This window comes from Mastomys coucha, unplaced genomic scaffold (genome assembly GCF_008632895.1).
Source record: "Mastomys coucha isolate ucsf_1 unplaced genomic scaffold, UCSF_Mcou_1 pScaffold16, whole genome shotgun sequence".
Lineage (NCBI taxonomy): Eukaryota > Metazoa > Chordata > Mammalia > Rodentia > Muridae > Mastomys > Mastomys coucha.
In genome coordinates, this window is record NW_022196898.1 from 35,447,109 (window position 1) to 35,462,305 (window position 15,197).

The 15,197-nt window shown below is 36.4% G+C and overlaps 1 protein-coding gene across 6 annotated transcripts in view; it reads left to right on the forward strand.

Annotated features, from left to right (window-relative positions):
* Lrba (LPS responsive beige-like anchor protein) overlaps nt 1–15,197 on the forward strand; it is a 547,775-nt gene that overhangs the window by 307,148 nt on the left and 225,430 nt on the right. The gene's annotated exons all lie outside the window — the stretch shown is intronic.

Consider the following 15,197-nt stretch of genomic DNA (forward strand, 5'->3'; position numbering starts at 1 on the left):
GAGAGAGAGAGAGAGAGAGAGAGAGAAAGAGAGAGAGAGAGAAGCTTGGAACCATAGCAGCCACCACCACACTGCACTTGATAAGGTGGTGGGGGTGTAAGAAATTAGGACAAGACAAAAGTCAAATGCTCTCACTCTTTTGATAGTCCCATCTTCTTTTTATCCTATTCTCTTACCAGTTGCAATGAAGAGAAGGGGAGTCTTTATAGAAGGGATTCTTCTCTGGGTATGGCTGAGTCAATGCCTGGAAAGTAGTAGTGGTTTCAGTTAGCTTCACTTTTGTTTTAATTCTCTGAACATTCTGGAGAAGGTGCAGACTCTAACAAATTGTCTGGCTTGAAGGCCAATGGGAGCAGGGAGGGGAGCTTGGGAAAGGACTTAAATTTTGTAGTTTTTGTTTTTTCCCTTCTCTTTCCCTCCTATCCCATTGTTGCCAGGAGCTGGAGCAGTTGCTGTGTATGTGTAAAGGAGGGTATAGGATGACAGTCTATAACCATAAATCTCTTGTTAGTAATTTCCATATGCTGTTAAAAATACAGAACAGGACAAAAACTAGTCCAGATATGGTGTTTGATCCTTACTTCATAATTTAGATTTAGATATCTTTGTGTCATTATTTTACTGTTACAAGAACTAAGCAATAACTAGAGAGAAAATATGTCAGTTTTAAGAAACAACATAGATCTATATTAATGTACATCATTTGGTTATACTTGCTAATTGAAATAAGCTACCAAAATAGTTTAGACTTAAATTAAGATGAAGGAAAAAAATTGAACCTGAATTCAAGTTTTCTTAATTTTTTAATACTGTGACTTTAATTGTGAACATACTCTCGGACAGTACTGGTTTAGAATAATTTTATTTTCATAATTGATTCTTGCTTTTAAAGGAGTTGACTGGGACAGAAATCTATAACTTTCCTGTTATTGATTACCCAGATGGCCTTCCTCCTCCCCTGCATCCCACTGAAACTCAGTCACTCTTGTTCCTTAGAATATGTATTATCCTTAACAAGCTGTGTGATTCTTGCCTTGTAGGACTTTTGGAAAAACAAGGGCTGCAGCAAGGTGATTGACTTGCTACTGTGAGTTTGTCTCAGAGTTTAAGATGTCAGGGTTCTAAGTCATCTTAATACACTCAGGTAGTTAAGGGCTATTTTTAGTTTGATTTGGCAGATAATATTTAAGCCATGGGTTATGCATAGGGGAAATAAAATGTTTAGCCCGATTTGCAAAAAAATGCTATGTATAACTTTTGTAAAACCCCGTAGGAGAGCTTGACTTACATGTTTGAAACCTACCAGGACCTGAATTCAGTTGCTACCGGGAAAGCTAACATTTCTTTCTACTTGGCATGAGAAGCTTGGATCCCCTACCCCTTCATTCGTTCTTAGTCTTTGGTGGTCCGAAGGGCTGGAGACTTGACCCGCCTCCACCTTGATGCTAAAGCTCTTTTCTAAAGAGTATTTGGGTTTTTCTTTTTTAAATCAAGCGGGATTTATCGCTTGGGGTCCGTTTTAAGTAGCGAGGAATTGGGAAGAACCTTGCAAAGTAAGCATCAATGAGCCTCGGGGACAGTAGTTTCATGGGCATTCCTAAGAATGAAGGCGCTACTAGGCGGCTAGCTGTGGCCCGCGGGAAACCGCTGATCAGGGAGGCTCTGGTGCTGCAGGACCCAGACCATGCCAAGTAACCGGGTAACTAGGCGTTCTACAGTCCCTGCTTTGGAGGTGTTACAGGCCAGAGGGGTGCACTCCCGTGGAGTATGGGGCCATAGGGAAAAGAAGCTTGGAATAAATCCCACGGGGAGTGCTGGGCGGGGACTGATGACCAGGCCCAGGTGCGGAGTTCCTCCACATCCTCCAGGGGCCAGGTCTGCAGCACATGTGGCCAGAGATGCCTGTGGGAGCCCTTGTGACGCTGGCTGTCCCAGCTCTGCCTGCCACATCTTCAAGCTGCAGGACACGCGCGCCCACTGCGTTCACCTCTGCCAGCCTGAGCAAGTTTCCTCACACCCTTGTCCACCGTTTCTCCACTTCTTCCTAGAAGCAAGGATGATAAAAACGTTACAAATGTTTTGATTTAAAAACAATTCATTACCAATTTACCCTGTCTAAGGTAGATGCTCTAGTAAATAATAAATCAGTTAAACAAAGGCGACTTTAATTTATCGCTGTGGTGCTAATTAGAAACATCATTCGAGCAATAAACTTAAACACTTCCAGCAAACACTGCACCCCCCTCCCCTTACCTCTCTCCACTGCCTTGGCTGAGAGCAGCTTCTGCTGTTTGCCGCTCCTATCCCTGGTTAAATAATTGAAGGGGGAAACGGTATCTGAGGAGGCTATAATTGAAGAGCCCCTGTCACCTCTGCTTTTATGTATGTTGGTGTAGAAGTCCATCAGCAGCTCCTTGATGGTGTATTAAAACGAAGTGGCAGCTCCTTCTGCTGGAGATGCAGTGTTCTATTAAGGAGACCGAGAGAGAAAGAAACTCTAGAGGCTAAAAGCCACTTCAAGTCTTCAGACCGATTGATCTGTATTCTCTTGTTATAATCCCTCTCATCATACTTGAGTTAATGAGGCAAAGGAGGGGGAGTGAAATCTGATGGTCTCTGACAAATTCATTAGGGAGACTGCAGGACATTTTATTTGACTGTTAAACATCTTGTTTGTTTGGTTTAGGCAGTGCCAATATCAGCATGCTTCTGCCCAGAACTGTGGTGTTGGGCTGGCAGGCTGTAAGACATTTCTGAAAGGAAGGAGGGCATAGAGAGTGGTCTCCCCCCACCCCCAGGATTGTGGGTAATGCAGAACCTTCAGACTTTTCTGGGCCTAACATTTTCTATCATCACAATTGGGACATCTAGAAATGTGTTGAGGTAGGCATGTTTTTAGTAACTATAATCTAAAATATGTGCATGTTTAAAACATTAGTCCCTGTTTCTTTAAAAACTGAGTTGGGTTAGAGCAATTACTCCACTAGCTTTTGAGCTATGTAGATATTTAAGGTCCAGAAAGCAGTCAGAAGTATAAGTTACTCCTTATTGCATCTTATTTTTACTTGAACATAATTAAATAAACATAGTGAAGTAAACCCTTTTTCATCAAAACCAGTGTGAGCTGGAATTTGGAAATTAAAAAGTTACCTACTTTTACAAATTGTTTGAAAGAAGATGACTGTATTTAAACCTGAGGAATTTTTTTCACAGTTGAAATTAGCATCAGGATGTGAGTGTATGAGAATAGTGCTATAATCAGGTGGTGAACCTATAGAGTACTTCAACTGAAAATTCTTCCAGTTGAAAAATAATAGGCAATTAGGCTAGAATATTAACCTCATAGTATTTTATCCTAAACAATGTTGGATTTGGATTTTTTTCAAAGTTTCTTGAAAGGTAGCAAATAACCCATTTTTGAAACTTTCTTGCCTTGAGAATTCAGTTATATTTTCTCTTAGCACTGACTTAGCCTCAGCTTAAGTGCTCTGAGAAAGAAGCCTGCATTCCATTTGGGGAAAACAGTCTGGGAGGAAAAAATAAGCAAGCTAATGCCCTTTGAGTGTCATTTCCATATGTCCCTGCATGGCTGAGGAAGCTGTTGCTCCAGGGTGACTGTGGACCTGGACAGCTGATGCAGCAGTGCAGCCAGAGCTGAGGGATGGTGCAGCCAGGGCTTCTATGTGTCTGACAGTTATAATCCTGTTTACATTTGCACTGAGTACAGAATCCTTAAACTGTTTTATTCTGGGCTGATCTTTTCTTAAAGATATGTTTACTAGTTAAACTTGAGTGCATTTCTTACTTTATCAGATTAGTGAGACTTAAAAGGTATATATTTTATGGTATAGAAATATCATACAGTAGTCCACAGTCTTTGCAAGGAGCTCACAGGCCCTATATGATACGAGCTCCATTTCCTAAAAACATTTTAGAAACATTCAAGAAAGAATTAAATTATTTTCTTTTTAAGAAGTCTCCGAAGTACTTATAGTTTTCAGAATGCAAAGAAATTCTGTTTTCACCTGTATATATTCTTAATCTCTGGTATAACTTTCAAAAATCTATGCATCTATTTATACAGTGACTCAATTTTCATCTTTATTTTTTTTAATTAATTGATATAGTTATAAAAGTACTTGATTTTTGGAAAACATTTGTAATATTGTGGTCAAAATATAATTTCAGAAATAAAAACTATTCTCTGATTTTAAAAGCTATCAGTAAAAGTTGGAAAGAAAGAATAAGAATATTACTAACATGGTTTGTTAGTGTTGGTTTGATGAAATTTTGAAGAAGTAACTGAATTTAAATATGTGCAAGATATTCTAAAAATTATGGATATTGTACTATTTCCAGTCTTTTTTACTATTATATGTCATTCTCTGGCAACTGAAGTGATTTTCTAAAACTCTGAAGTTTTCTTCAGAATGTTTTAAGGTAGTGATAATTACTACTCTGTAATTAATTTGTAATACCCAGTTATTGAATATTTGCTGTGAGTACTTCATTTTTATTGTTTACTAATTATTTTAAATGGCCAAGCATTCTGTTGAAATACTTCATTCTGTTTCATAAAATAGCTTTAAAATAACAGAAAATCCTTGCATCTCTTTGATGGGTAACCCATGGGTATTGTTTGTATTTAAACAGTGTGAACTAAAGACAGTGTTCTGTCAGGTAAAGTGATAGCTTTGACTTTCCACAGCAAATCTATTGAAAGGTACTGAAAAACACAGCAGTTTTATGTAGTTTTTATGGGTATTGTTTGGTGGACATACTGAGTTTTCAATATACCTTCCATTATACTGCCTACATTGCTGAGATATTTCCTCAGATTAGACCATTCTATTTATAATCCTGGCATCAAAATGCGAAGGTTGAAAATATAATATGTTAATTTTTCACTCACATTGAGCAATACCTATCCAATTGTGTACCACATTAAATTATACATAATTTGATTTCACTGAGATATACAGTACTAAAGTAGGAAACTTCTGCTTGGCAAATGGAAATGGCCGTTGCCTCACTGAAAGATAAAAACCATTGTGCAAGAGCTGGAGTAAAACACGAACACAGAAGCAAACTTGGCAAGAATTTGAACTTTACTATATTGCTATCTATGTTTTTTAACATTGCCATGAAATCATTTAGCTTTTTCTCACTTTAAAGGTACATTTTTTGTTATTTATTTATTTTCTTTCTTCCCATACATAAGCATCTGTTCTGAAAAGTTGGATATGTTTCTTTCTGTTGCTACCTTTTTCTTTTCTTATTTAAACAAAATTTGAATCAATTAGAACTGTACTGTGAGTAAAATATTAAATTTTACCTGCCAAATAGCTTTGGCTTTAATAACTTTTGGCTTTCACTGTAATCTCAAAGAAAATAATTCAAGTAGTAGGTCCAAGTCTAACAGTTGTTAAAGCTGAGCATATAATATATGGATTGCTCTCTGAACAGCATTTACCTTGTATTTAATGTCACTTTCAGAGTATAAACAGAAAAACCAGGATTAGTTAATACTAAATTTAAGGATAAAGAAAACAGAAGGTTGATTTTATTGCTCAAAGGTGTGATATGTGTATGAAAATACTGCAACTTAAGTACATTGTATGCACTTTATGTCCTGGGATCTTGATGCTATTCCTGCATCTACTGTCTGATGTGCTTAGTATCAGACGTTAATGGAATATATTAATGAGTTTAGTGGTGAAGACTTTGGCATTACTGAAGTATGCTTAGTTCAGTATATATGGCTTTAAAGTTTGCTCTGTATTTCTCTTAGGTCATATGTAATATTTTTTGAGGACCTATGTTTGATAGTACTAGATAAGCAAATCATATGAGTATGTTTTTATTACAAGTTAGGAAAACTAGCCAGTCTATATACTTTATTATATGATCAGTGGTCTTATAGTACTCCATCTGTCATTGGTAGCAGTAGACTTGTACTAATATCCCCCGAGATAACAACATTTTAAATGAATGTCCTGTTCTTTAATTAAAATGTTAAAAAAATCTGATCTTCCTTTATATATTTTAAGTTAGAGTAAAAGTGATATGCAAGAAGGTGGTTTCTCTGATTTCTTGTAGTAGCTAAACAACAACGGAAAGTCGCAAGACATATGTTGTAGAAATGAAATAATGCTTGATGGTCTAAGGAAGCAAACCTTTTTCCTACAACCATCTGAAATATAGCTGGGAGACAAAACAGCTGCTTTGGCCTGTGGATATCAAATTCTGCCAGTCTGTTTCTTCTCTGAATTTTCCCTTTCTATCTTCTCTTGTTATCTTTGGATCCTAAAGAGTCATTCTCTTATTCTCTAACTTGTTTTGTCTGTAGACAAAATCCACGTTAGTAGGTTTAAATCAGTGTAGATAAAGTGGAGAATCTTTGATCTGTGGCTCTGACTGTTTCTAAGTGATTTGCTTGCTGGGAGCAGACACTGTCCATGCCCTTTCACTTTGCTATCAGCTAGGTGCACACAGAGGACTCGAAAGGCCACCAGATGCATAGTTAATCACCAGTGAGGTCAGGAAGGTTCCAGCTGGACCCAGCAGTTCCTCTAACCCTAACATTTAGTTCTGTATAGTAACTTTTTTTTTACATGCTCTAAAATTTTTCAGTATTTTCTGAAATCTATCCAAAACTCTTTGTAAATATTAATGAATGAGATAAGTAGATTTTTTTTTTTTACAGTGTATGGTTGTTGCTGTCACATAACCTACTGGATACATAAAATAAAAGGGATGCTTTTGTGAGTCTTAATAGAGAAGATCAGCTTGAGGAACAAAAGCTGTCTGGGTGACCCCCATCCAGTCACAATCTCTACCCATTTCCTAAAACACTGTTTATAAGATGGGGTCTCACTGTTTACCTCAGGCTTGCCTCAACGTTCTGAATGCTAGGAGTGCAAATATGCAGACCACAGTAAGCTATTTCCAGTTTTAAAATGGAGGTTTTGGATTAAGTGATCTCTTGTGTCTGTCTGATCTAGCAGCAAATAGTGTAAGAGAAGTTGTTGAACTTGGTGAGTTTATTTTAAGCAGAATGCTTTCTGTGAATTTTTGGCTTTCAGTGTTACAGTGGCATAGGGTTGTGAAAGTTTTTAAGAGAAAAACCATAGATGATTTTTTTTTTTCCAGACAAGTTTAAAAAAAAATCACACATTTTCAATTGCAAATAGTTGGGAAGGTCAACAAAGGATCAACTTGAGAGAACGTTTAAGGATGCTATTTGTAAAAACTGGACTATTACAATGAAGTGTGCTGTGTATTCTTACAAAGATGTGTTTAAAGGTGTAAGCATGACTGGTAGGGACTTTTCCTAAGTAATGAAGGAGTTCAGACTTTAGATATCTTTGTGAAGATTTCTGTTTTATAAACAGTTTTTGAAGCCAAAGGATTTCAAGTTTTCCATTAATTTAAAATGTGTCTTCTTAGAGAAATGGCTTCACAAAGCCATGATTTTCTAAATTCGTCGTTTATTAAAATATGTCCCCAGGCTAGGAAGTGATTCTCACATGTGTCCTTAAAGAAGGAAATTTTTATACTTTCCCATGCTCTTCACTTGTTTTCGTCAGCAGATTTGACAGGCGTAAATGTGTTAACATCTTTGATATTTACAGATGTTCCTAGTTTTCTCTCAAACTGTAAAAGATGCTATATCAGAGAATCATAGTAGGAAATAATTTCAACACTTCCTCTCACATATGCAATTCCTTGCTTTCCTAAACGAAGGGATATTTGGTAGGGAGCGAAGTGATGCAAGAAAAAATACGTTGTGATCTATTTAGATCCTCATTTTCAAACATAGCTCAGCAATCTGTTATTGGCTGTATTGTGATTGGCTATAGTGCTTTCTGATACAACACGTAAGTGGGCATGGCTGAGGAGTTCAGGTTTTTGCTAAGTTCATTGGTAGACCTTCATGAGTACATTTAGGAGTGCCAGGTGGCTGCCAGGAGAGTTGTCGATGGGCACTCTGTGAGTTTGCAAAGTACAAACTGAAAAGACCAAGAGATGAGAAATGCATTGCTATTTGTGAATTTACGTTTTATCTCACTTCACTTGAAAATTTATGAGTAGTGCGGCTTAAGAGTGCTGGACTTGTGTGTTCCAGGGCTTGCCCCCACTGATAACACCCTTGTTGGCGTGAAAGTGCAATGCAAATTATGACAGTTACAACCTTCTGTTTTGTTTAACCTGTCAGTAGATTTCCTGGCTCAGTGCTGAGGGCAATGGTGTGTTCAGCTAGTCCATATTCACCTAAACTTAAAAGGTCAGGTTTCTACAGGCAAGCCTAGTCAAAGCCTAATTGATGAGGAGGGCAGGGAGACAGAATTTACTGTTCTGTTGGCTAGTTTCATATCGTTAGGTTGTCCTGAAAGCATCAGGCAGTCACAGCCCCTTTCATGTAAGTGCTGACCCTAGACAGGAGCTGACAATCAAAGGAGGCAGCCACAGGAACCAGTGCAAGTAGGCTATTGATTTTTCAGTTAGGTCTAAGTAGTTTGTAGTATGGGTAATGGGTGACAGAGGCAGGTATGTCATTATCAATGAGCTCCAGAACAGTAGCGACAACCTTCCCTCATATTTCCTTCAGCACTGACAGTATGCATCCAGAGGCGGTCAATAAATCGCCCAACCCTTAACTGACAAGTGACTGGGAGGTTTAGGTTGAGGAATGGAAGTTACAGAGCTAAACTTCTCTTCTTGAACATGTATAAGATTCAGCAATGTAGGAAGCAGTTATAATACTGTAACCTTTTGAAGTTTTGATTTGGATGTTTCTGTGGAACTCTGAAAATCAGAACTTGGTTATAATGATTTTCAGTATCAGAATGATATTCTTAAAGATAGAAGTGACCCAAGTAGTTCTAAGCATAGTCTAAAAAGATAATTAAGTTAGGTTATATGGTTTTGCTTTTATTTTAGACTAGCAAAATAAGGATTTTAATTTAGACTAGCAAAACTGGTGATTGTTCTGCCTCCAAATTTAATTAATTATTGTTTCCAAATACATTAAAATTCCTAAGTTTTAAAAGTTTTAATTGAAGACCAATTACAAAAGAGGGAAAAAGGAGAATTGAATCTTTGTAAATGTAGCTAAGTGGTTGCTATTTGACCTGTAAAATTATTTCTCATAGTAAAACATAAGGATTAGAAAGTCATTTAATTGTTAAAGTTTGATGAATTATGATTATTTCTGAATTTAGAAAGGAATGGCATTTTTTTTTGTTTTTAAAATATTTCATGTAGATAGTTATTGGGAAGATATAATTTTTATTCATGTGACCCCAAATATATAGCAAGTTTGCCTAAAGCTAGATTTATTCTAATTTTGAGATTATTTTTTATTTAAACCAATCTGTTTTGTTTCAATACATAAGTAGTATAAAAGAATATAATATTTATAGCTAGGAGTTGGGGTTGTTCCAGGATCTTTACAAATTATCACATGTTTACATTTCCTACAAACTTTAAACAAATTGAAATAAGACAGAAAAGTAAATGTTTTTTTAAACTTCCTTAAATAACTTATCGTTATGATATCTTGTTTAACACTGTGACATTCTACAGACCTGAGTTTAATCTGTAGTATCATCTAGCCCTGGAGCACCCTGCATAGCCACATGAATCACTTCCATTTGTCCCCAGAACTACAAATCCCTTTTAAGGCAAACACTAACCAGTAGGCTAACATACAGTGAAGGTATTGGTACTTAAAAGTATTTTCTTGATTGTGACATGACTGTGTGAGCTTCCTATCCTGGTTTGTTTTTAAGATACAGACAAAATTTGAATTGTGAATGATGGCTACCAGAAGTGTTTTAAGAAGCTTCAGGATTGTGTAGCTAATATTAGGGAAGTCTTATTCAGATCCCTTAAGTTAGCTACATTTTTGGGCTTGTAGATTCTCTCTCTCTCTTTTTTTTTTTTAAGTTTTTTTTAATTGGGTATTTTTGTTTATTTACATTTCAAATGTTATCCCAGACCCTGGTTTCCCACTCTTAACCCCCATCCCATCCCCCCTCCCCCTGCTTCTATGAGGGTGTTTCTCCCCCCAACTACTCCTGCCTTCCCACCCTCGAATGTTGTAGATTCTTAATGCAAGATTCCTTTTGGGATCATCACTTTTTTTTTTTTCAGCTGTTGATAAACTATTGTCTTAGTATTTTCCTCGCCTAGGTAAAAAGATCTAACCTGAGAACCTTAGAATTTCTGTATCATTCTCTATATTAGAGGTAGAACTTCTTACACTACATTTGTAACCTTCTTGAATATATTGGTTTTTTTTAAGGAATGGGAAAAAAAAAGCTGCAGAAAGGGAACAAATTAAATTTTCATGAAAGAAAATCCTAATCAGCAGTGACAGTGTAAGAGAAAGATGATTGCCACTTGGTCATTGTGGAGAGGCACTTAGATTCGGTGTCAGTGGTTCTGTTAATGATGACTAATGTCTTTCTTGGAGCAAGTGCATGCTCAAACACACTGCTGCAGCCTGGAGAGAGAGGGCTTTGCAATAGGCACCATTAAACAAAGCTTTAGGTGTCCTAAAACAAAGACTTCTTAATGCAAATAAACTGAACTCTCATTATAAAAAAAAAAAAGTAAACATAATCCTAAGGCATTTACCACAAATTACAAGTTACTTTATATACAGTGCCAAAGGATTATTTTAGATTGATACATGCATATATATAGGGTCTCTCAAAAAATAAGATTCCTAATTTTGACTGACAGAAATGGGGTGTATTCAACCTTGTACAGGATCACAGACATTAAGAAAGTTTTAAAAGAAGCAGATTATTTTCATAGCACATTACTGTATCCTGAACAAATGCTTTACAAAAAGGGAATGAATGACTCAGAAAAATCTTTTTAGATCTTTTAATCTTAAATATATTGGTTACAAAAGAAGATGACATGTGTTATTTCTCCAGCTGCTCCCCAAAGTATAAGACCTTTTAGAAGGGCATTTGCAATGCTTGTCATATTATTTCATATACATCTTATTGCCTGACATGTCTCAAGAACCATGAGAACACAGATGTCATTGCATTCAGACAACACTAATTACTCTGGGATTTTTGCAGCCTCCGTGCCTGCCTGTAACTGTCGATTATGATTGTTCACGCGTCCTACAGTGAACACTTCACATGAAGATAGTGAGCTGGGCCTTTTAGTCCCCTATTGTTCTCCAAAAGAAATTGGAAGAGGAAAAAATCCTGACACATCAGTTTCATTCAGTATGCTACATTTGAACTATGTTTTGGCAACATTGCCTTTTCTGGAATGAGCGTGTTACACTTTAATATGCAATGAAATCTATTCTCCCTCTGTTCTTTCACCTTTCTGAGTGGTCTTTTACATTACTTTGTCTTCAAGCTTCATAGGAAATTTCTTTATGTAGCATGCAATTTGAGAGAAACACTAATTGTGGTGAGTCTTTTATAAGTGACAGTGCTAATAATAAATATGTATGATGTGTTCTTCTGGTGTGTAATTTAACGTTTAATAAGAAACAGAGACAGTCTTGATTTCGATAAGTGCAATCAGCTTATGCTTTTAACACAGGTCAGTTCTTTTCTTTGTTTAATTTCTGCTACAACAGTCTGAATTTTATTTGATGATTCATGTTGGTTAGGTGCTTTTGTAATGCCAGAGGTCAAACAGTGGTCAGATCAGGGCCCTGGCTGTTAAATGTGAAGGCCAAATACATGTTTTGATAAAAAGCATAATCTGTGTTAATTACCGATTGGAAAATAAAAAGCTCTGATAATGTAACTTTACATGCTGATGAAGCAGAATTGAAGCAGCTTGATCAGAGATGTCTGATGAGATAAAACTGCAGTCTCTGCTGTACAGTTATAGTAATTATGACTAATGAACCGTCCAGTCTGGATGAAATGGCATGCCCATAGGGACTGTGCCCAATCAGCTGTGACTTATGCAAGCTGAACAATCCATGGATGGAGAATCTATGTCCTATACTAGAATAGGCATGCTATTGCTTATTAATATCGCCTTTTAAAGACACTTTAAGGTGATTAAAAGCTAACTAAATTTTGTTGAATATAAAATATAGTTCTTTCTCTTCACATACTTATTTAAGCAAATATTTATTCTCACTCTGCCTTACCTCTTATCTTAAGCACACAGATTGATTCTGTTGACTCTGGCTACTTGACTGACCTCCTTTATTCTGCTGACTCCCTTCTTTCATATATATTTGTTTTTATTAGAGCATGTTATTCACTGACCAGATCTTGGCAAAATTCTCCTGAAATCATAACATATGAACATTCCTCACATTGTAGACCCACTAATAAGTGTTTTCCTGCAATTAAGTCATAAACTCTCACACTCACTCTGAGGTAAGATTTTGTTGTCGTCACTGTACAGGTGCAGATATTGATATCTGTGCCACTGTGGGAAGACTGAGTAACTTGACGAGATTCCATACTTTAGATCTAGGGTTGCCTGTTGAGGCTGTTTGTATTCTGATTCAAATCTATTTCAGAACTATCTTTACAATTCTTTTCTTCTAACTATCTCTCATTTTGTTGGTTTTGATACTGTGACAGAACTATAGGAAAATTTAAAGCTGAGAACTCATGTACAAGTATAGAATTCTAATTTTTATTGGACACATTTTGTGAATAGGGCAATAAAGGTAAAACTTGATAATATGTGCCTTTGACAAAATATGCATCTAAAAATGTAATAATTTATTCAAAATGTGATACAACAATAACTTTTAACCTATAATAAGAAAACAACTTTAACAGTTATAAATAAGTAGTGCTGGTAAAATAAGTTTGGTTTTCTCCTGGAGTTACCTACATTAAGGGTTACCTCACTGAACCAGGATGTAGGTATCTATAGTGGCCTGAGGACGACTTCTGCAACTTGCCAGAGAGTAGGTTTTGATAGAGTTTTCTGAGAAGGTATTAAAAATAAAAGATAGAGGAGGGGAGCTGGAGAGATGGCTCAGAAGTTAAGAGCACTGCCTGATCTTCTAGAGGATCCAGGTTCACATCTAAGCACCCATGTGGTGCTCACAGTTGCCTGTGACTCTAGTTCCAGAGGATCTGATACCCTCTTTTGGTCCTCATAGGCACTAGGTACACATGTGGTACACAAACAGACATGCACACTAAAAACCTATGCATATATAATTATAACAACAATAACAACAACTTTTAGAGAGAAAATTTTAAATGCCTCAGCAGTATTAATTTGTTCTGCAGAATCCATGCTTATGTGTTGTTTATAGGCTTTTATGAAGGGCAATTGAATAAAATAGACATGTTTCTACTGGCTGCCATTCTGAAGTCCATGTCTTTTCTTAGAGCTATCATATATCCCACCAAGAACTATTGTTTTTACTATCCTAGGTATTATTAATCTCAAACAACTCAGCATCGTATGTCTTCACTTTTGTTGGCTCTGCTATCTTACTGTGTATTCCTTTCTGTTTATTATGTTTTGATTATGGAAAGTTGTTGGAAGGCAGCTTTTATTTACTTAGTAGTACTTCATGACTAAGTACATAGCACACGCTTAATAAATGCCTGCAGTCCAGTTGATAATTTTGACGTCCTTCTCTGTCCAAGAGATCTGTTACCAATAATTAATGTGATGTTTGTAGAGAAATGAGAACGTGTTTCCAAGCTCAGTTGAAATAAGATGGTCAGCATACTGCCAATTTCGCTCTTGTTTTGTACCATGTAATATTCTAAGCTCTTTGTCAGAATATTCTCTATGACTCTATATTGAGCTATATTTATGTCTTTTTATTATGTAGTTATTAGGAAACCAATTCAGACATTAAAGAATTTGATTTAAAAATGAGAAAGTGCCAAAACATTGTCTTGTAGATTTTATTTAAAGCCAACACAGTTTTATGGGTTTATTGTCACTACCACTCTATTTTCTTTAAGACTTCATCTCTGCAGTGGTTCATGCTTTTTAAAGTCTGCTCTGCCTCCTCAGAGCTGGAATGACTTCCGTTTCATACCCACTTTTGTCTTCAGAAGACACTCCGAATCTACTGTACACAGGCTCTCCCTCCTCTCCCTCCTCTGGCTCCCTTTCCCTGGGCCCCCTGCTTTTTTGTTGTCTGTTCATTTCTTTGCGACACAGTCTCTTCTTACATAGCCCTGATTATGTATATGGAACTTACTATGTAGACCAAGCTGATGGGAACTCACAGAGATCCACCCTCTTCTGGGTTTGAGTCCTAGAATTAAAGGTGTGACCCACCATGGCCAGCACTCTTGCTTCTTTCTGGCTCTTTCCTTTATCCCCCTCTCCTGCCCTTCTCTTTGCTTCCCTCCCCTCTCTCCTTTCTCTGCTCTCCCTTATTTCTTTAAATATGTCCTATCTCCATTCTCTCATCACCCCTGTTTCCTTTTCATTTTCCCCTTTCCCCGCATTCCAGTCTTGTCCCCCCAACCCCCTGCCCTCTCTATCCACTGGAGCTCTTTACAGTCCTCCTGCCTGCTGGGATTTTTAGAAAAGCATCACTATTCCTAGTCCCATCAATTTCCCTAGAGGTGGACAGAATCATGCCATTTCACTCTGGAACATTATGACATTGACCAGATAACACCGAGAGATGTAGGGAGCTTGACAGTTGCCATCTTTAGGTAAGTTTTATGAAAATGCTTGTGATATAAACTACCTTAGAAAATAATTTTAGACATTTCTCAAGTAAGTTGTAGCAAATTATAAGATAAAAACTTGAAATTTAAATTTGTCTGTTTCTAGGATTGAAATGGAATTAATAAAGTACTATGTATTTATACTTAGGAAACATTGTGGTTTGTACTGAGGCTTTGTATAAAACTAAAACCACCATGCTACAGAAGAGGAAGCAGTTTACCAAATATAGCAATCTCTAGAAAAAACTGAGTTCAGCTTTTGTATGGTAATTTATGATGTCTAATTTATAAATGCTGAAATACTTGGTATATTTTATAAGATTATGTTTTGTTTATATAATAGTTTCTCACTAGTTAAAGACCAAGTTATACTTAAAATTTTTGTAACAGTTTATAATGTTTATAGACTTACAAAACAATCTATGGCGAAAACATTTAAATCTGAATCTGCTGTCAGCTATCGATTCTTCTTTTTTGTTTGTTTGTTCGTTTTGTTTTTTTTCTTTTTTTCTTTTTTTT